At 40.7% G+C, this 21,675-nt stretch overlaps 1 protein-coding gene across 6 annotated transcripts in view; it reads left to right on the top strand.

Annotated features, from left to right (window-relative positions):
* The window catches only part of LOC147025128 (mesoderm induction early response protein 1-like), a 212,033-nt gene that overhangs the window by 29,502 nt on the left and 160,856 nt on the right, over positions 1-21,675 (top strand). The window lies entirely within an intron of this gene.

Genomic DNA, 21,675 nt, shown 5'->3' with positions numbered 1-21,675 from the left:
AAAAGTGACGGTGACCGAGAGGGAAAAACTAATTGGGGTGACGGAGACGTGCACGAGGGAGATAACAAGGGAAGAGATGGAAATAATAGTTGAGACAAGGGAGATAACAAGGGAAGAGGTGACTGAGTTGGCAGAGACACGGGAGATGGGAACGATAGAGGGAAGACTACACGATGAAGACGGGGTAAGTGACGCACACACACACACGGAGGTAGTGGAGGATAATGGGGGTGAGCTCGCGGACTGGGTAGAGACCCGGTGCGAGCAGCTGGATGGCCTCCTCCAGGAACGAGGGGAGGGAGTATGCCCCCTTGAGGCGAGTCTCGACCAGGTGAGTTCGGTCGTGCTTTGCGAGGTTGAGGGGACGGGTGCTGTGGACAGGTGCACGCCGAGCTTGGGGGGTATAGAGGCCCCGGAGACCCTTGTGGGGACACGAATCCCCAGTGTGGTTGTCCCTGTGTGTGTGGTGCAAGGTGTGAGTGCGTCCCCGTGTGTGGAAGCGACCCCGTGTGTGAGTGGTGTTGTGGAAAGTATGCCAAAGGGCGTGCTTCCCAGCATGCCGTGTGTGGATGAGGCACCGTGTGTGAGTGTCGCCGTGTGTGTGAGTGAAACGGCCAGTATGAGTGAGGCACCGCGGGCGAGTGCCCCCGCGTGTGTGAGTGGTATGGTTTGTGTGAGGGAAATGGCACGAGTGAGTGGAAGGCCGTGAGTGAGTGGAGCCACGTGTGCAAGGGAAATGGCATGCGTGAGTGAGCGGCCGAGTGTGAGAGAGACAGCGTGTGCAAGGTCGCTGTGTGTAAGGGAGATGTCGGTCGGCATGTGTGAACATGCAGCCGCATCTCCCGGTGTGAGTTTAATGGTGAGGTGTGTTAGCGTCGTAACACGCGGGAGTGCGTGTGTGGAATGGCGACGACGACGGCGACAGAAGAAAGAAAGCCGAGTAGCGGCTGTAGTTGTTTCGGGGACCGTGCCGGGTTCACCCAGCAGCGAGCACGCAGTCCGTGCTGTGCAACGCACGAGGCCCCCACGTGCTCGCTTGCGAGAGTGAAGTCCCGGTCCGGAAACGCACGCGGTGGATTTGCCGATCCCGCGGACGGACATAGTTTAGGCAGGATTACGGATTTGGACCGGACGGGTTCTCCACGCGATCGTGTGTGTTAAGCTCCAACGGGCAAAGCACATGTGTTCGCGTGGGGAACCCCTCGAGACGTGGGGCTTGTGTTTTTTTTATGCGCACGGTGACGCCATGGCTGCACGTGGGGTTGGAATCCGGCAGGAGGGGTATCCCTGCCGGATGGTACCGTCCAAGGAGGGACGAGGTACACGTGCAGCTGCATGACGTCACGGGCAGGTGCAAAGTGCGCGAGCTGTGAGTTGCCGCGCTGGTGCTGCGCATGTGAAAAAAAAAAAGCAAGCCTCACTTTCGGGTGCACAGGATTCCCGGGCAAGGGGTGGAAGACCCCCTTACCTGGGCACAGGATGGAAACTAGTTAGGGGGAAAGGTTTAGCTTAGCTAGACCGACTTCATGGGGCAGGGGTAAGTCCTCATGGAGTCCGTGGAATGGATGAGTTAGAGGGATTGTAGTCAGATTTAGGTTGGGAAATTGATTTTTGGGACATTTGAGGACAGTGACAGACTTGTGAATGTGTAGAGGGGACGTAGCTTAGCTACGTAGGTTAAATGGAATGTGCTATAGTTTAAGGGACGACGTGGGAGCACGAGTTAGTTAGGGGATGTAGTTAGAAGGATGGCAGAATTCAGCGGGGTGTGTGTTGAAAAAGGTTATGAGGTGGAGACATGTTGAGTGAGTGAGGCCAGCGGGTCTGTGTGTGTGGAGTGAATGGGGAATGCATGGTGCGATGAGTGATTGGGGGGAGGAATGACTCCCACCCAAGGGACCCCGGGGTCAGTGTAGAGTGAGTTAGGGGGTTAGTTAAATTGAAAAATGGAGGTCGTTTTGTTGTTGGTGGGGAAGTAGGCTCGAAACCCGTTTGGAGGGGTGCAGGAGCCCTGTTGACGGGCTGGGAGCGTGGCTGCGAAAGGTGAGTATCGCTGAGTGGGTACCCCGGGAACCAGGCTAGTCAGCTGTGGTAGGCCAAGGGCCCATGGGGGGCCGGGATAGCGTAGTGGGCACGGGTGCGCCTGCTTGGTGCGGGGGCCCGGGGCGCCATTAGCAGCGTGGGCAGTGTTGTTGGCACGGGTGACCCTCGGAAAGGGGCCTGGGAAGCCAGCCTGCCACGTGTGCGTTTCAGGGGAGGTGCCATGGGGGGCCCTCCCCGGTGTTTAGGGAGCTGGTAGGCTCGGAGGCAGTGTAGTGCCCGGGGGTGCCAAAGCTGGGGAATCGGCAGAGGGTCGTGCCTGCCAAAGGGAGCCACGTGTCCCAGCCATGAGACCGTGTGAGGGCACGGAGAGAAAATTGGGGGGGCGAGGCCCGAAATTGTGAGGACACCAACACAGGCGACGGGAATCTGGGTTGTTAGAACCAATAGTTTAAGCGAGAGGCTCTTGTTGAAAGCCCCGGGGTAGTTTAACAGTTAAATGGTTAGGGTAGATTAGGAAGTGTACCCCTCCGCACCATCCATCCCCTCGCTCTCGTTGTGGGCCGCTGGACCCACTTTGGTTATAGATCGCTGAAGTCTGCGGAGGCCATCCTGAGGCTTCGTTGGGCCTCGACACAGGACGCTAGCTCTCCCTTGTTCCCCTCCGGGAAGGGAACGTAGGGGTTGGGAGTAGGCTAGGTGACAGGATAGGTTAGCCGAACAAGCACAGTACAGGGGGTTAGGGGACGATTTATAGTGGGGAAGTAAAAAAAAAAAAAAAAGTTGGGGCTAAATTGGGGTTTGACAAATTAAGGGAGTGGGTATAGACAGTGACAGGCAAAGGCGATAGGTTGGGAGGGAGACCGTAGGGTAGGTCCGAGCCCGCCTTCCGAGTGGCCAGCACCACCGCACTCCCTCCACCAACCTCCACTGAACAGCAAAGGCTGGCCAGCTTCATCTGCTGGCTGCGTTGCTGCAAGGCAAAGGCCGGCCAGCTTCATCGGCAGCTGTTGTTTTGCTGCAAGGCCTGTGCCAGCTGGATCGTCTGCAGCTGCTGTGCTGCAAGGCCTGTGCCGGCTGGATCGGCTGCAGCTGCTGTGCTGCAAGGCCTGTACCGGCCAGATCGTCTGCCGGCTGTTTTTGCCTGCAGCGGCCTTGTTCTGCAGGCTGTGTTTGCCTGATCACCTTTGCCATGCCATGCCCACTGCCCCTGTTCACCAGCCCCGTTCAATTTTTGCTTTGCCCCTCCCCCCTGTTCATTGCCATGTGCGCCAGGATCAGAAAGCAACAGTTTGCAAGCTGCGAGAACTGCCCTGTTGGCAGCTACAACACGGGCCTGCAGTGGCGGCCCGTGCACCGTGTTTGCGTCCATCCATTCATCCATCCATTCATTGTGTTCATTGCGTGTGCCACTTGAGCTGGCACGGAGACTGCGTTTGCGCAGCCCATGCACCGTTGTGGTTCACTGGGTTCAGTTTCAAAAGGGAAGGCCTTGGACTGCGTGTGAGCAGCCGGCCACATTCCTTGTCACCTGCATTGTTTGAGCCAGAGACTGCATGCGAGCAGCCTGGCTCCCTGTTAACTGCTTTCTTTTTGCAGAGTTCATTGATCCTGGGCCATGGTTTAGTGTAAAATTTGTAAGTTAAGGTTAAGATGTACTGTAAATATGAGTGCGCCCCCGGCATGTCTGTCCTAGCGCCGGCAATTTTATTTAAGTCGTCAGTGTGAGTGGGTTTGTTTAGGGAGTTACTCAGCCCTCAGGTTATTTATTTTGGGGACACGAATACCATGAATGTCGCACTCAGGGATCCGTAGGTAAAATGTACTAGGGGAAAACTACACATGATGGCACACGAAAATTTGACGACTCGGGACGAGTCTGTAAAAAGGGGAGGGGGTAGTGTTGTGGTTGACGAAATTTGTAAACCACCATTCAGGTCCCTTCGGTGAGATATCTCTGTGAGTATATGTGTAGTTAGGCCCAAACCCGTTGTTTAGAGGGAATAAATGTCATTCATGCGGGCTGCGACCCTTCTAGATAGCCGTTTTTCTTTTACTATCTTTATTTTGGACCAGCCGCCATTACTACCATTACTACCACCACCAACCACGTCTCAACAGCCATCACACAACAACCACCAACCGCAACGCCGCTTCACAACCACAGCCACGACCCTTGCCGTCACATCTCGCTCTCGCAACCATCGCATCACCACCATTCCCGCGCCGCTTGTGGACACCGATCCTGGACTCGTGCAGGGCGCGCACCGAGCGGCGGGTGCAAAAACACCAGCCTTCCCGAAGAAATCGGATCAAAAACGATTCACGCCCACTTCTGTTCCGTCCTATCAGCGAGCATGGGGCGATTTGGCCCCGCCTCCAGGTGCGTCAGAGTATAATCGCTATATGCAGATTCGCGGATCAAAAAGCATTCACGCCCACTTTTCCTCTGTCCAATGGGGAGCCAGCCAGAGGTAAAGGGTCGAAGGTGAAGGAGCGAAGCCACGGGGGCTATAAAGGGCTGCGTTCGCTCGCCAAAAAAGTAGTTGAGTTGGGAAGAGTCGGAGTCAAGTTGAGTCAGTCAAGGAGAGTTGAGAAGAGAAGAGTCAGAGAAAGCAGTTGGACGGAGCTGAGAAGAGTGGAGAGTTGGAGAGGTGGCGGCGGCGAAGGCAGTCGAGAGGGCGCTCGTGTCAGAGTCGGGGAGCTGCGGAGAGGAGAGGCCGGTAACGCGACCGAGGTCGCGGTGGAGACGCTCGTCGCGGGACCCGAGCCAGCGAGATATCCTCCTTCCCCCGAGCATCAACAACCCCCTCCTGTTTCCCCCCGCGCCGAGATAGTGTGAGAAGGGCGCTCCATTCCCACCCCATTCCAGACACTGTCCGCGAGGCCCGCGGAGTCGGTGCGCCACCGCCATGTTGCGGCTGATCACCAGAGGAGTAGGCTCGACGCGGTCTCGGCCCCAGGCCCGTCTGCCCCCTCATAGTGGAGGGTGGTCCCTTTTTCTTTTGCTTTGAGTATATGTGTTGTCGGCGCCGTCTGTGAAGTAAAACTGTATAAGTGTTGCCGTGTGCTCGGTAGTCGGTACGAGATCTGCATTGTGTTTCTCTTTTACATTTGCTTTTTGTGCATTATTGTTGTGTTTCTTCCACTTTTACATTTGCTTTTGGTGTATAATTGTATATGTGTGCTTTCCGTTTGCCGCGGAATAAATGTGCTTTATGTTGAACTGTTTTTCCCGTTTCGCTTCGTCTTTTCCTTTATTGAATCTCCATCTTACTTCACGTAAAGGGTTGGTTGTGGGCTAAAACGCCCGATAATTAATCAAACCGTCGGGGTTGACGATAACACCGCTCGGTTATCCCGATAGTACGGAACGGGTCGCTTAAAGTGGCCCGTGTCCGAAGTCGACCTGCGGCGAGGTGCGATCGCCCGGTCTACCCTCCGTGTGGGTACTTAGGTAGGTCGAATTTGGCGAGCAACCCTATCCCACGCGGGGGGCCGATTGGCACGATCGTGGTGAGGCCGAAAGGCCCACCCGTGACTAGTTCCCGGCGTTAGTCCGAGGGGGTCACGACGGGATTGTCCGTCCGGTGGACGACGTGCCGCGATTCGAGTTACGTGGCCGTTCGCACGCCGGCGGGCGCGAATCCGCAACAATATGGAGGAAGAACATTCAATGATTCACTGAAACATTCAAATGAACTTCACTGAAACAGAAGCCTGAAGTAATCCCTCTTATACAAAATTGACATCCAAAAAATGGGAGGGTGAGATTTCACAATTCAACTATAGGATGAGCTGATAGGCACAAGACAAAATAACTCAAAACTGCAATACGTGGCCACTTTGGGTGTGAGGGAGAGAATGACACAATCATGGCAAAAGTTTGCAGTGTTAACAACCAGGTCAACCTGTTTCTATGCAGCGAACAAGACTTTTTTTCATAGTGAGATATTCCTTTTATCAATATGTAGGTCAAAAGACTGTTGGGAAAAGGGAAACATTACTGACAGCCAATTTGACGATAGTACAAAAATTAAATTTATATAGTACCAGCAACAATTCAACAAGTGAATATAATTGAGAATACATGAATATAATTATTTTTCTTCCACACTGGAAGTTGCAAAAAGTTGCAGTCAACTCTTCAAGTGTGGTTGTAATGCTGCATTACTGTGCTCAGAGGTGTAGAGTGCCTTCAGAAAGTATTTACACCTCTTGATTTTTTTCACATTTTGTTGTGTTGCAGCCTGGATTTAAAATGGATGAAATGTAAATTTGTTCACACTGATCTATGTAAAATATCCCATAATGACAAAGTGAAAACGTTTTTAGAATTAAAAAAAAAAATTATTGAAAATGAAATACAGAAATATCTAGTTTACAATAAGTATTCAACCCCCTTCTACTTTGTAATAGTGCCTTTGGCAGCGATTACAGCTTTGAGTCTTCTTGGGTATGTCTGTATCAGCTTTGCACATCTGGATTTGGGGATTTTCTCCCATTCTTCCTTGCAGATTTTCTCAAGCTTTGTCAAGTTGGATGTGGAGCATTGGTGAACAGCAATCTTCAAGTCTTTCCACAGATTCTCAATGGGATTCAAGTCTGGGATTTGGCTGGGCCACTCAAGGACTTTCACGTTCTTGTTCTGAAGCCATTCCGGTGTTGCTTTGGCTGTATGTTTGGGGTCATTGCCCTGTTGGAACGTAAATCTTCACCGCAGTCTAAGGTCTTCTGCACTCTGAAGCAGGTGATCCTCAAGGATTTGCCTGTATTTGGCTCCAGTCATTGTTCCCTTTATCCATCCAAGACTCCCATTCCCTGCTGCTGAAAAGCATCCCCATAGCATGATGATGCCACCACCATGCTTCACGGTAGGGATGGTGTTTGATGGGTGATGAGCTGTGCTCGGTTTCTGCCAGACGTAGCGCTTTGCATTCAGGCCAAAGAGTTCAATTTTCATCTCATCATACCACAATATCTTTTAACTCATGCTCTCAGAGTCTTTCACGTGCCTTTATGCAAATCTAGGCGTGCTGTCATGTGCCTTTTTCTCAGGAGTGGCTTCCGTCTGGCCGCTCTTCTATAAAGCCTAGAATTGTGAAGTGTTGCAAAGCCTGTTATCCTTCTGATAGATTCTCCCATCACAGCCAAGGAACTCTGTAGTTCTGTCAGAGTGGTCATTGGGTTCTTGGTCACCTCCCTGACCAAGGTTCTTCTTGCCCAGTTGCTCAGTTTGGTCGGACGGCCAGCGCTCGGAAGAGTCTGGGTAGTTCCATTCTTTCCATTTCTTAATGATGGAGCTTACTGTGCTATTGGGAACTTTCAACACTCTTGCAATTGTTTGATCCCCTTCCCCAGATCGATGCCTCCTCACAATTCTATTTCGGAGTTATATGGACAGTTCCTTAGACTTGATAGTAGAGTTTCTGCTCTGAAATGGACTGTCAACTGTGGGACCTTATATAGAAAGGTGTGTTTCTTTCTAAATCATGTCCAATCAATTGAATTGGCTACAGGTGGACTCCAATCAAGTTGTAGAGACATCTCAAAAATGATCAATGGCAATTGGATGCACCTGGGCTCAATTTGGAGTGTCATATCAAAGTGGTTGAATACATATTGATGCAAGACATTTCAGCTTTACATTTTCAATTAATATTTGTAAAAATTTCTGAATAAAAACAAATTCCATTTTGACATTATGGGGTATTTGTTATGTGTAGATCAGTGACAAAAACTTTTAATTTAACCCATTTTAAATTCACTCTTAACATAACAAAATGTGAAAAAGTCAAAGGGTGTGAATACTTTCTGAAGGCACTTATATTTATTTGCAGGAGTATGGGACTTCAGTGTACAGCACTCTGCCAGTGCAGGGAAAACTGTTCTCAGTGAATATGATGCATATTTTTGTGAATTGATGTCCAATAAAACACCATGTTATATGTATATTATCCCCATGCTTTTTAAAACAACAAAAAAACGTGGAGATATTGTAATCATCTCTGTCTCCTTGTCTATCTGTCCGTTCACGCTATCACCTAAATGGTTAGTGCAGAAATTAACCAAGCTGTTACCTGTTTTTTTTTTTTTAAAGGGACAACCCACGCGTATCTACTCCTCAAATCAATAACGGTTAAAGCATACTTGTACCCCTTATCATTATTGAGTTCAATCAAATCAGCGGACCAGATATAATCAACTTCCTTGGAATAAACCTTCCTTCTCTGAAACTTTGTGAATATTGGTTTATGTAATTCATCAGCTAATTGCTCTTCAATCTTAATGACATCAATAGAGCCTATAAGTTTTTTGAATTTCCAAGTCCAAGTTTCAATTTAGCACTGATCATCTTCTTCACGATGAACCTATCAACTTTTTCTCTCAAGGTTGGATTTTGTATCAGAGACAAATTATACAACATTTCTCTATCGGCTTCATGCTTTTCTTCCAACGTTGTGGTATTCCCATAATCAATATCGTGTCTCATGCACACTTCATCAACTCTATTGATGGGTTTACTCCATGATTTAGGATTGTCTGCCTCATCTAATCTTTTATCCAAGTTTGTGCCTGGACCACAGAAAGAATACCCTGGTAGATGTAATTCCCCTGGTATTCCAGAAGTTGTAAATTTACTTCCTGATAAAAACTTTTGTATATCTCCTCCACGTTTGTGTTTGGAGATAAATTGACACTTTTTTTGAACCACACACCGAACATGTACCTTTTTGTATAACCCTATTATTTTTACCTTTAAAATGTGAGATATTTTTAGTATTAGTTTTATTTTTACATTTGAGACAATAACTAATTTATTTATGAGAAAAATTCCTACAGAGTGCGAAAACCTTTTTAGTTTCCAACATGCACATTTCAATCTTAATTTTTAAAATATAAAGAATCCTTACAAATGCCTTCACTCTCTCCTCCATTTATTTAAGAAAAAAATGAAAAACTTTAATTAAAGTCAATATCTTGTCCTTGAAAACGATGTCAATAGTCTTGTCGAAAATATTGCTAATGGACTTGTCAATTCTTTGTTTTCCTCCTCGGTACGTTGAGATTTATTTATTTTCTGTAATACCTCCAATCTTTTTTTAATCTCACTGGTTTCGATAATTTCATATATATTTATTCTCGCTCTTTCCTCCCTATCCTCCTTCTCTCTCTTCTCTCTTTCCTCCTTCTCTCTCTTCTCTCTTTCCTCCTTCTCACTCTTCTCTCTCTTCTCCCTCTTCTTCTCCTCCCTCTTCTCCCTCTCCTCCTCTCTCTTCTCCCTCTCCTGCTATCTCTTCTCCTGTCCTCCTCTTTTCTCTCTTCTTCAACTCCTTCCTCATCCCTTACTATCCCTGAATCACTTACACCCCAAAGAATATCATGCATATATTCATCGGGATTTCTTGTTATTCCTGTATCCAAAATATTTTTTTTTACAACAGGAAACCAATAAAATTCCTTTTTAATTTCTAAAAGAGCCTTACGTTTTCTTAACTATATAATTTTTTCATTATTTAACATTTTCATTAAATCCAAAGTTGTTGGTTTATCAACATCAGCATAATGCCAATCTTTTATTGAAAATACCTCATTCTTATGTTATAGAACATATTTATTAAAATACTGAATACCCTTTTCTTGAAGGTATGCTTGGACACAGAAATTATAATTTTCTTGAAGCCTTCTTGCTGTCATTTATGTATTAGAAATATATGACAGAATAATATTATGACACGAAACACCTCCCCATCTTCCCATAGTTAAATCATTTTGTATTTCCTTCCTTATTATATATAATCTTGTTTTTTCTGTTTTCATGATATAAACGAGGGCAAAACCATTATTATATTTACCCTTATTAAATTGTTTTATTTGTTGTTGTATATTCTTCCTTACGAGACTGATTTAATTGTTCCAGGTCTTCAAGGTCAATTTCAAATGACCAATTGTACCCTAAATAACTCATATCATACCCCCATTATTCTATTCTCAAAAAACGATACGCCCTTCTTCATAAAAATTTATTTTAATTCGAACTGTGAATTCTGTATGACCTGGAGATAAAATCAACACTTCTGTATCTTTGGAATACACAGCCATTTTATTTAAGGATATATATTGTGATAAATCACTTAATCTCACCAAGTCATTCGCATCAGTCGGGCTTGGATAATTTTTTTAATTTACAAGCATTTTTCATATTAATATTTTTTGTTATACTATATTTCTGTCGTTCAGCCTGTGCCTTTGTGTAATAATTTGAAAAATCAATATCCAGTTCTTGGGATACACCAAAGAAAGAACAATCTTTACCAACACAAGTCATTTATATTAGATTAAAAATATTGTCATAAACATTTTTATTTTTGTTGAGTTGAAATAACCCATATAGATATAATTGACTACAACACTTGGAATTTAATTCTTGGACTTGAAATGTTTGATAAACACCATTCTGTAAGAACTTTATGACTTCAACAGGTGGTGGAAAACCAAAACTATCAAAATAATATTTGTCTTGACTATTAAAAATACAAATCCAATGACAACCGTTCCCATTATTATCTTCTAACTTCATAATAATATTCTTTGTATGTTTAGGCACGTTTGTTATTGCATCTCCCATACAAATAACCACATTATGAATTTTTAATTTCTTACAATATTTGACAAGTTGTAAATTTGATGTTGTATTCTTTCCAAATTATTTAAACCACTCATCAATGCTCATTTATTTATTAGAAAGATATAATCCATTACCCCTTTTAGTTAATTTTACACCTGCTTGTGCGATAGAAGAAAGCATATCTCCAACTAACAATCTCACTTTATCAGGCAGACTTTCAAGTTTTTCATCAAAATCTACAATTACACCACTTCCACTAATTTGTTTCTCCAACTCTTTGTTATGTCTTTCCAATTCTTTTTGAGCCTGGCGTTGAGCCTTCCTTTCGTTGGCAGTTTTCACCGCTGTTGAAATACCACCCGTCAATGCTCCAACCGCACTTAAACCAGCAAATAAAGGAATTAGAAATGGGAGAAATCCTCCACTCGTCTCTTATTGAATATTTTTTCAACATTGTTTTTGTCATTTTAATTTTAAGTGAGCCGGTATCGTTCAAGATTTTAACCTGTTCTCTTGTGAGCAAAACATCAATTCTTACTGCTCCTTTTCTCTGAATTGTATTATCGTTAATTGTACAAGGCTTTTGATTTTGAACCCAAGATGATAGTTTATGAAGATTGATTTGATTAGCATATACCCCAGTTGGTACTTTGCCACTCATTTATTCAACAAAAAATTATGTGAGACGAATCATAACACCATTATCTGTATTAATCTGTAATTCAGTTTTTTCCAAAAGCAAACAATATGTATCAACTTCTTCACTATCTTCTCTTTCAATGTATAGGGAAGTATCCACTCGATTAGACTTTATAGTTTCCTTTTGAGCACTCAGGTCAAACGAATAGATTGTATACAAACTTTTAAATGCTGTCATATACAAAATAGGTTCTTTATTTCCATTACTTTCGCACACCTTTTGGTAAGACTTGTATGCTTCAGCAAAATCATTTTTTTCCCCAATTAATTTCCAATCTATCTCGTGGATAAAATGTTCCATCGAGAGAAACACGAAGTTGTTTCACCTTAGCATTATCACTCAATGCATTATTCTTATCTGTAGCAGTATCACCATCTGCTTTTTTTTTTAATGATCCACAGATATCGTGGCTTTCCTTCCAGAACACCCAAATTCCACGTGTAAGTGGTTTGGTTTAGTTTAACGTGTTGACATCTTCTTTTGAGGTTTGATACATTGAGTGGTTTCTTTGAGTTAAGTCTTCCATTCAACATTTCTTCTGTTTTAAGATTAGGAGTATATTCACTAATATACCAACTCATTTCATCAATTACAAATTTATTTTGATCACCAAAAGCACGACCAGCACCAAAAAGTAATCTATTTTCATTATCATTCCTTTGTAGTTGAAATCTAATTTTAAGACCATACAGAACTTTGTCATGATCACAAAATCCAAATATACCTTTAAGAGGAACTGCCACAGTAAAAGTATTCATGGCTTTTGTATCATCATTATACATTCCTTTCGTTTGAGTATATCCAGGGTCTGTGTTTGTTCCCGTTGACATATCAGAAATAAAACCTTCGACAGCCCCCTTTCCCTTTCTATCACTGAATGAATATAGTGTAAATTTCATCATTTCAGATACAGCAGAGACATAATCAACTGCTTCAACTTCTTTTGTTCCAATGTACAAACGAACACTATCAAACATTTTCCAGAAGAAATCATTTACGAGTGTAGCGTTTGTGTTACTCCCAGCCTTAGTGAATGTAAATTTACACAAGAAGAAACTTTCGGATAGATTCAAATAAGTTTGATGATTATTTATTTCAAAACTTTTTGTACCATTTGCATTCCAGTCTGTTCCAGTTATTGCATTTACCTTGAAGTAATCTTTTTTAGTGGAGTTTGAGATGACAATGGTATCATCCAAATCATAGATATTATCAATTGCTTCCATACTTGTATTTATTTAGGAAAAAAGATGTTAAAACTTTTGAAACCCTGACCCAAGTATTTGAATTATTTTCTGTCGTTCTTGGGGAGACAACTCAGTTTTGCCTTTCTTAATTTCTTTTATTGCTTGTAATTTATGAGCTTCCTTTTGGGCATCTTTTATGTTCTTTACAGCACCTGCTATATTTCCCACAGCAGAAGCAGTTGAACCAATTAGGTCTTTATGTTTAAGAATAGTTGAACCGATACCCATTGGAGTATCAATTATCCCATCTCCTCTAAATTGATGTCCGACACCCCTTTGTCTCTTAGGTTTATAGTATCCTCTACCAAGATACATACCTTCACCCTTGTCGTATGGGGAAAGGAACATCCCATCCCCTGTAATTATTTTATATTTTCCCAACTCATGTTTCCTCACAATAACCATCGTATTTATTTTTTGGAAAACTTCACGTAGGTGAATTCTGATGAATATAACTTGTCCATTAAAAGAAATCATACGATTACCTGGGTCGGTTATCCTAAAATTTACTCTTTGTATGGTTTTTCCTGACACAGGGAGATAAACCAAATTTTTGGGTTCCACATTGAATTTATAACCAATTGGGGTTGAGTATGTGCTTAATGAAAATATTGTATTTGTTTTTATTCCATCATTATAAGCACCATCAATCAAAGCACAGTGAATTAATATCGAATTTATTCCTGAGGATATTTGAATGACATTATCGCTGTAAAATGTCCCATTAGTTTCAATCTTTTTTGAGGAGAAACCCAATAACTCTCTTAATGAATTATTAATTGTGAAATCAACCTTGTAGTTATTTTTAAGTTTAATCATTGATTTTGAAGTATGTTTTTGAATATCTATAACAATATTTTTTGGTTCATCACCCTGTTCTTTCATAAGACGAGCAATTTCGGAAGATATTTAAGAAATCTCGTATGCTCCGCGTGATACTGTTATAGTTTTGTATCCACTTTCCGGATTACAACTAAACTTGTCATTTTTCTCAGTTATGTTAAATAAGGTATTATAAGTTTCCATGGACAATAAAGATGCCTCATATTGTTTTGTTGGGTCAAGTTGTAGTGGGTATGGGAATGAAGATGTGTGGTCGCTTGTTGTGAAATTAAAACTCAGGATTGTGCTTCTCATCTTATTTTAATATGAGATAAAATGTCTTTATATTGATATTTATTAATTATTTTCATGTTCATTAACTGGTCTAAAATGGCTGATGCTTCATTAAAACAATTGTTATTTCCAGCCTTCTTACTACCTAACAACAATAACAGTCTATTAGCTAATTGTGATGGGTCATTTGGAAGAAAACTAACACCTGAACCAAGCCTACTTTAAGCCTGAATAATGTGTTTCTCCTCATTCTTGCTAAGTTTACCAGAAAGACTAACCCTATAATTAATAGAGTTCAGCAGATCAATATATACTCTATCATCATTATTTTTCATATCCAATGGTTTATCAAAATACTGTTACAGCTGTGGAAATTTGCAATACACCAGAAAGGTCCTCAGGTTAGATATATCGATAAGTTTATGTGTAGTTAGTCCACACCCGTTGTTTAGAAGGAATATGTGTGATTCATCCGGGCTGCGACGCTTTGAGTTAGCCATTTTTCTTTCTCTATCGTTATTTTGGACCAATAAGCCCGCCAACAACTCAAACACCACCACCTTCGCCTCTTTACCTCCACAACTCCACCCCGCAAACATCGCTTCACTGCCATTCTCAAACGACGCCCGCCAACGACCAAACCACCACAGCAAACCCCCACCACCTTTGCCTTTCTCCTTCCACAACCATCAACCACACCACCTGCCAACACCGAACGTCATGTTCAGGGCTCGTTCGGTGATTGTTGCCGAACGTGTCGAGCCGTGAGTACAAATGGATGCCTTTACGGGAGGGAAATCGGATCAGGAGAGGCTCACGCCCCTTTCTGCCCGACCAATGGCTAAACGTCGGGTGGTGTGGCCCCGCCCCCAAGCGCGATGCATGTGGACTCCTTTTAGGAGGGAAATCGGATCAGGAGAGGCTCACGCCCCTTTTTGCCCAACCAATGGCTAAACGTCGGGTGGCGTGGCCCCGCCTCCAAGCGCGTTTTGATCCACGAATTAGCATACACGCTCCTCCACCTGGTCTATAAAGACGCGAGCACAAGGCGACTCGCGAGTGTTGGGTTGTGCTGAGCTGTGCGGTGCTGTGCTGGCTGGGCTGGTCGAGTGAAGACGAAGGTCGTCGTTGAGGTTGTCGTTGCTGGGTCGAGGGACGAGTTGCGGAGTGAAGCAGGGACGCGGAAGAGGGCTCAGGGGCGAGAGTTCGCCAGAGTCGGTGCAGTTCCAAGGCCCCGCTAGCAGGACGGAGCGTCCGCCATTCTCTCTCTCCACCCCGAGCATCAACAATTTCCCCCATCCACGCTGAGATAGCGCCGGTAACCCCGTCCGTTCCCCACCCCAACCGTGGTGTCGACCGACCAACACGTGCCTGCGCAACGCATGCCGAAAGGAGCTCACCGACCATGCCAGGGGCACGGAGTCAGGCACGTTACGCTGACATTGCGGCTAGCCCGCCATCGCGCCACGAGGGCGCGGGTAAGACCCCTTCGGTCTCGTGGACCTGGCCGCTCACCCAGGTCCCACGTACATTTGGTCCACGGACCTGTCTGCCCCCTTGCCTATGAGGGTGGCTTGTATTTGCTTTTTGTGTAAATGTGTGTGTGGCGCCAATATTTTAAGTAAACCTGAATAAGTGCTTGTACATTGCTTTATTCGGTTGTAGCTCTGCGTTGCTTTCATTGCTTTGACTGTTATTTGTGCATTCTTACTGTATGGCTGTATATACGTGCTTGCCTTGTGTTTGTGTGAAATAAAAGTGCTTGTCAAATTGTTTTCCGTTTCGTTGCGTCCTTTCCTTCGGTTGAAAGTTCCATCTTGCATCACGTAAGGGATTGGTAGTGGGTTTACACACCCAGTAAGTAATCTGAACCGTCGAGGTCGACGATAACTCCGCTCGGTTATCCCCTTAGCACGGAACGAGCCGCTTAAGCGGTTCGTATCCGGAGCGGACCTGCGGCGTGGTACAACTCCTCGGTACGTTACCCGCGCGGGTAATTAGGTATATCGACATTCGGCGATTCACCCTATTTCGCGCGGGTAGAATGCGGACTGGGTTGTGGAGATGTTAAACCCCCACCCGTGGCTAGCTCCTTGGCGGTAGTTCCAAGAGTGTCACGACTGAATTGTCCGTTCCGGTGGGCGACGCATCGCGATTCGAGTTACGTGGCCGATCGCACGCCGGGCGGGCAAAATTCGTAACAATACTTTGATTCATCCCTCACAGTTGAACCTTGTCTTCCATCTTTTGTGAGAAGAAACATTAATTTCGGAATTAGTTTAACAGGGGGTTGAGAAGAACTCAAGAACCTTAATTCATTATTAAATATCAATACCTTTTCTTGAACAAGATGAAATATTGCTGGTTGTTCTGTTGGAACGAGTCCTGCTTTGGTTTTTGATTCCGCTGAATATTCATTGTTTTGGAGAGCATTCACAATATTATAATGGGGGTGATTAATCTCTTCCAGTTGTTGAAATAATCCTTCATCATCATATTCTAATTCTCCTATATGCTCTAATTCTTCCTCCGTCATTTGACTAAAATCTTTTAATATTTTAAGTTTTTTAGGAGTATATTCTATTGTGGGAACTGTGGAAATATCTACAAGTTTTTTTGGGGAAGTTGTTAAAAGTGTTTTAAAAAATTTCTCTTGTTTTCTTTCAAATGCTTCTTCGCCCGTTAGTTTCTCTCTGCGTTTCTTCTTTATGTCTTCCTGTTGTTTTACAACTTTTGAAACCAACGTTTGATAAACCTTAAATCTTCTTGCTCTTTCTTTCGCATCCATTTATTTATTGGAAAATATCATTTAATATCTCATCTTGTTTCACAACAATATATTTATATTTTTCAGTCGTGTGCTTCATGTAATCCCCAAATTCCTTTTTACTACATAATGTCGAACAATTATCTCTCCAAAAATTGTTTATATCTATTGAATTTAACTTGAATAAAATAAAAGTATTAGCATTGTTTCTGATGGAACGACAAGGAAGTTGAAAGTATGATTGATGAAGATAAATACAATTACAAGAAGAACGTCTCCCTCTTGTGTAGTAGCTGTCCATTACCGTTTGGTTTCTCTCATTAAAACAATCATCAAAGATAACGAGGTTCTTTTTGATTTATCCAAATCTTGGGGAGACGGTATATCATCCGTATTATCACAAAGAATACAAGTTATCGGTTTTGATTTCTTTTTACATCTCTGTTTATCACAAAATAGTTGTATTATATCTTCAATGTTATAATCATTAAGGTTTTTTTGAAGTTGAAATAAATCGAATATATCTTCTTTTTGAAGACCAGCATTAAAACCTTGTGAGAGTAGTTGATACTCTGGTTGAAAACTCGACTTTGTGAAAATTATTAAATTATCATAATCTAAAAAGTTGGGAGTCAGGAGCATCTTCAAAAGTAAGCAGGTTTTTCCACATCCGCTTGAACCAACTATGAGACCTCTAAATGAATTTGGAAGATTTTTATGATTGATAAATTTTATCTTATTTTCCCAAATGGGTAAAAAAATCATTCATTTATATATTTGGAAAACAGTTTATTTAATTTATTATTGGCTTTTTTAGAAACTCTGTATTTTATCCTAAGTTCGGGTTTAATTTCAAGATGATCCATTATTTTATTTATGCAATATCGTGTGTTTATTTCCCTGAAAATGACAATCGTGAATAATATACATAACAACAATCCTTTGAACATTTCTCCAATACGTTCAGTTTCTTCCCTTGTAAGGAAAGGTGTGTTATCACCCTCATACTTTACATTCATTTTTCTAATCAATCTTGTAAAATAATTTATATTTGGTGTAAATATAAAAGAATTATTTTCCTTTTTATATTTTTTATTATCATTAATTAGAAGATAATCACAGAATATACATTGTTTATAGGCTTTTGACTCTGTGTTTAATCCCCGTCTTTCACACGCAGGACAATTCTCAAATTTGTCATCTGGAGAATCAGGGAATTCAAGAGGCTCAAAATCGAGTGAACTATTCATATTTATCAAGTAAAACTTTACTTCAACTGAAATTCATCTTCGGTATCATCTTCACTACTTTCAGAATCATCTATAAAACTAATTTCATAACTATCGTTTGAACACAAACTCTTGGTATCATAATCACTCTCATAATCTTCAAAATCTCAGTTGAATATTGACTCATATTTAATTAGTAGAAAAAAACATAACCATCGATATCTATATACTTTTTTTCATTAACAGATTCAACTGCTACATTTTTTATATTAAAGGTAATTTTAAAATGATCCTTAACTCTTATTGAACGAAATGTCATTTCACCTGATATATTAACTTCCTGGATTTAATCATTATTTACATATTTAGGGTTGTTGAAAAAAATACAAATTTTCGTTTTCAAGACCCCGGACCATCCTCAATCATGGAAGCTGTTGATATGGTTAACCAAAGTATTAAAACTATAATTAAAAACACATTAAGTGAAATGAAAACTTTTAAGTTTTATATGGGAGTAAAATTGAAAATGGTAAGACAAGACAATGAAACTACTCTCTATATGAGGACAACCCCTCACTTTATCTCATCATTTCAAGATTTTGTAAGATGTGATGTTTATGATGATCTCCAGAGACGAGAACAAGATGTTGATAACACTGTAGTAGGTAGTGGATTTACTATCACAAAAATAATCTTTTTAGATATACACATATTAAAATCAGATCCTCTTCAAGCTTCTTCTTCTATGGATTTACCAAAAAAGATAAAACTTAAGAAAGCGGTTGTTAATATTCAAAACAAAGATAATAAATGCTTTCTATGGTCTGTTCTTGCTCACTTACATCCTCCACAATGGAATCCTGAAAGCGTTAAACATTATAGGAAATACGAGAATACATTAAATGTTAAAGATTTAAAGTTTCCAATGTCGTTGAGAGATATTCCTAAATTTGAGAAAATGAATAATCTATCTGTTAATGTATATGGATTAACGGATACAAACAAAGTTCAGATATTAAAAATTTCAAACAACTATAAAAATGATGAAACACACATTGATCTTCTCCACTTTACTTCAGAGGAAAAATCACATTATGCTTTCATCAAAAATGTCTCAAGATTAACCAAATCACAAATATATAAGAGAAAATGTAAAACGTATCCTTGTAAGAGATGTCTCAACTCCTTCCACACAAAAGAACGATTAAATCAACATTCAAAATATTGTCGTAATCATAAATCAACCGTAATCAATTTACCAAAAGCAGGTTCAAACATATCATTCAAAGATTTTAACAAATCTATAAAACATCCGTTTGTGATATATGCTGATTTTGAAAGTATCCTTGAAAAGATAGATACTCTTTCTCCAAATCCAAATAAATCATACACAAATATTTACCAAAAACATACTCCTTGTGGTTTCTCTTATTATATCAAATCAGCTGTTGGTGATGAATACAACAAGTTAGAACTTTATAGGGGGGAAGATGCCTCAGAGGAGTTTGTAAGACGATTAGAAAAAGATTGCATAAGACTAAGAGAAATAATGGTGGAAACCTATAAATCAATGTCAATAACACAGGAAGAGGAAGAGGAATTTAGAGAGAACAGTACCTCTCATATTTGTGATGAGGAAATTAAGGGAGAGGCCAAGGTTAGGGATCACTGTCATCTTACTGGTAAATATAGAGGTCCCACTCAATATTGTTGTAATATTAATTACAATACTCCAAATTTTATTCCTGTCTTTCTTCACAACAACGCTCACTATGACGCACATCTATTTATAAATGAACTTTCAACGACATTCGGAAATATTTTCGCCATTCCAAACACAGATCAAAAATACATCTCATTCACAAAAATGATTTATACATCCCCCATAACCCATATCTTGACACATACAGATCCCCCATAACCCATATCAGATTTCTTGACACATACAAGTTTATGGGAGATTCATTATCTGAGTTAGCATCAAATATTAAAAACTTCCTGAGTCTTAAATCATATTTCTCAAATCAAGAAGACATTGATCTCCTATCACAAAAGGGAATATATCCGAATGACTATATGGATTCATTTGAGAAGTTTAAAGAAACACAACTTCCTTCAAGGGAAAGTTTCTATGGAAAGTTAAATAATACTCATATTTCTGATGAAGATTATACACAAGCAAAAAAGGTTTGGGAGAAGTTTAATATAAAGAATCTTGGGGAATATCATGATTTATATATTAAAACTGATATACTGTTATTAAGTGATGTGTTTGAAACTTTTAGAACAGTCTGTCATAATGAAAATTCTTATGGATTAGACCCTGCTCACTATTACATGGCCCCGGGTTTGGCTTGGAGTGCTCTGTTAAAAATGACAAAACAAAATTTGGAATTAATCAGTGATATAGATATGCTTTAAATGATAGAGAAGGCTAAAAGAGGAGGAATATCTCAAGTATGTTCCAAGAGATATGCTAAAGCAAATAACAAATATCTTCCTTTCTGGCACGCGGTTTGAAAATTTTTTTTTGTTTGTTTGCACGTATGGCCACGCACGTACGGGCACGCACGTACGGGCACGCACGTACGGGCACGCACCTACGGGCATGCACTAGTAATAAGAATGAGGACAACTCTTACCTGATGTATTATGATGCTAACAATTTGTATGGGTGGGCCATGTCTCAATCTTTACCTTATGGGGAACTTAAATGGGTTGAAGAAAAACATTATGAAAAAGCTTTACTTGATTTTGTTATCTCCTCTCAAAAAGAATTGGATGAGGCTGAAGTTGGATATTATTTTGAGGTTGATTTAAAATACCCTGAAGAACTTCATAATAAACATAAAGACCTACCCTATTCCTCCGATAAAGAAAGTTCGAAAAAAGAATGGTTAAGTGATTACCAACAGTCATTTAATATAAATGGTAAATCTTCAGAAAAACTACTTCCTACATTAAATGATAAAGAAAGTTATGTTTTACATCAAAGGAACTTGAGACAATATTTATCTGCTGGGTTGAGAGTGAGGAAAATTCATAGGATTTTGAAATTTAAACACGGTCATTGGTTAGAGAAATATATTGATTTTAATACAAAAAAAGAGAAAAACGCAGAAACAAATTTTGAGAAGAACTTTTATAAATTAATGAATAATGCTGTATTTGAAAAGACTGGAAAATGTTCGGAATTGACAAAACATAACACTTTTTACATCTTGGAAACAGGCTTCAAAGTTAATTAATAGACCAACTTTTGAATGAGTGGAGGTGTTTTCAGAGAACTTTTTTGCTATTCATTTGAAAAAAGAGAGTATTAAAATGAATAAACCCATTTATATCGGAACATCAATTCTTGACTTGCAAAGTCGTTAATGTATGACTATTACTATAATCATTTAAAAATAAAGTATAAGGATAATGTGTCATTGTTATATATGGATACCGATAGTTTTATATTAGAAATTAAGACAAGTGTTGTATATGAGAATATGATTGATAATATTGATATGTATGATACAAGTAATTTTAAACCTGGTGATGTGTTGTTTTCATCAAATAACGCAAAGGTTATTGGTAAGTTTAAACATTAATTGGTTGGGAAGGTTATCAGTGAATTTATAGGATTGAGATCAAAGGCTTATGCTTTTACATATATTGACAATAACATTGAAAGATGTGATAAAAAGCTTAAGGGAATAAAGAAAAATATAATTATCAAGGAAACAATAAACTTTAAACATTATTACAACTGTTTAACCTTAAAGAAGGAAGAGTTCAGAAAAATGAATGCAATAAGAAGTTATAAACATCAATGATATACAGAAGAGATAAATAAGAAAGCATTAGGAGCTTTTGATGATAAAAGATATATTTTAGAGAATGGAATTAATAGTCTCCCTTATGGTTATAATTATAAGTGCTGAGGGACTACTACCATCTTT

This window comes from Eptatretus burgeri, chromosome 6 (assembly GCF_056783735.1).
Source record: "Eptatretus burgeri isolate ZD-2024b chromosome 6, Ebu_testis_v1, whole genome shotgun sequence".
NCBI classification, from domain to species: domain Eukaryota; kingdom Metazoa; phylum Chordata; class Myxini; order Myxiniformes; family Myxinidae; genus Eptatretus; species Eptatretus burgeri.
Note: the sequence above shows the minus strand (reverse complement) of the source record. Positions and strands in the feature narration are given on the sequence as shown.